Raw genomic sequence first — 1,563 nt, forward strand, 5'->3', positions numbered from 1 at the left:
CAAAACGCGCCGGGCGCGACCGTTCCTACGTGAGATTTCGTCCTACATCAGCCCCGGGGTGGGGTCGTCTCACACCCGGGGAAACTCTGTCTGCGACACTCCCCCGCCTTCCAAGGGGTGACATTCCATACCGACGGGGCTGGAGATGCCCAGTGAGCCAGCGGTGGAGGGTGGTTGTGAGCTAAAGCCATCCCACTCCTGGAAAATTCCATTCCCTGTCATATTGACTAGTTTTTATGGCATGAAAATTTTTATTGATATATATGTAATCAGATTTACACTGTGACGTAATGAGGTTGCAGAATTTTCTAGGGAGTTCAGAATTTTACTGGAGGCTTTGCAGTGGTTTGTGCTTAAGTAAAACAGAGTAAAGGACATGGAACTAAGGATTGCTTTATCAGTGAAGGATAAAGGATACCCCTGGGCAACCAGGATAACATAAAATTTGATGGATTTGAACCCTCCTAGCATCGTCTGGCATCAGTAGTTCCAGCAAGATGGATTCCAGGGATGCCTGGATCGTGGAATCATGGATTATCCTGAGTTAGAAGGGATTCACAAGGAGCATCAAGTCCAACTCCTTACCTTGCCCAGGACTACCCCAAAAATCACACCATGTGTCTGAGAGCATTGTCCAAATACTTCCTGAAGTCTGGCAGGTGTGGTGCAGCAAGCATTTCATTTCAGTGCAGCAAGAACACTGGGAAAACAGAATCAGAGAAGCAGTTAGGCTGGAAGAGATCTCTAAAGATCATCGAGTACAACCACTAACCCAGTACTGCCGTGTTCACCACTAACCCTTGTCCCCAGGTACCACAGCCACACACCCTATGAGCACTTCCAGGCATGATGATTTCACCACTGCCTGGGCAGCCTGTCTCAGCACCTGGCCACCTTTTCCGTGAAGAAATTTTCCCTAATACCCAATTTAAGCCTCTACTGGCACAACTTGAGGCCATTTCATCTTGTCCTATCATTTGTTACCTGGGAGAAGAACCTGATCCCCCCAGGCTCACCCTGCTGTGAGGGAATTGTTGAGTGATAAGGTCCCCTCTGAGCCTTCTTTTCTCCAGGCTGAGCCCTCCCAGCTCCCTCATTAGCTCCTCACCAGACTTGTGCTTCAGACCTTCCCCAGCTCCACTGCCCTTCCCTGGTCTCGCCACAACACCTCCATGTCCTTCTTGTAGTGACCTTTGCAAACTTTTATTATCATTAGCAGTCAGTGATGTGGCTGTTAGTGCCTAGTCCAGCTGTATGCGAGGGTTTCAAGGATAGAAGAAAACCTGCTCAAAAAACCCAGGTTGTTTTGTCCATTTTGGCTGGGACACCTCATGTGCAGGGATAAATATTTACCCCGTAATTCCCTTTTCATCCCAGCCCGCCGCTGCAGCGGGAATGGGCCAGCTGTGGGTTTGGGTGACACAGCACTGCTGGCCTGGCCTGGCACAGCACAGCACAGGGCAAAAGCCCTGGGGAGGCTTTTCAGCCTGCCCCGGCCCAGCCCAGCCCGGCCCGGCCCGGCCCAGCCCGGCCCGGCCCGGCCCAGCCCAACCCGCTCCTGTG

The sequence above is a fragment of the Geospiza fortis genome, unplaced genomic scaffold, assembly GCF_000277835.1.
Source record: "Geospiza fortis unplaced genomic scaffold, GeoFor_1.0 scaffold97, whole genome shotgun sequence".
Classification (NCBI taxonomy): domain Eukaryota; kingdom Metazoa; phylum Chordata; class Aves; order Passeriformes; family Thraupidae; genus Geospiza; species Geospiza fortis.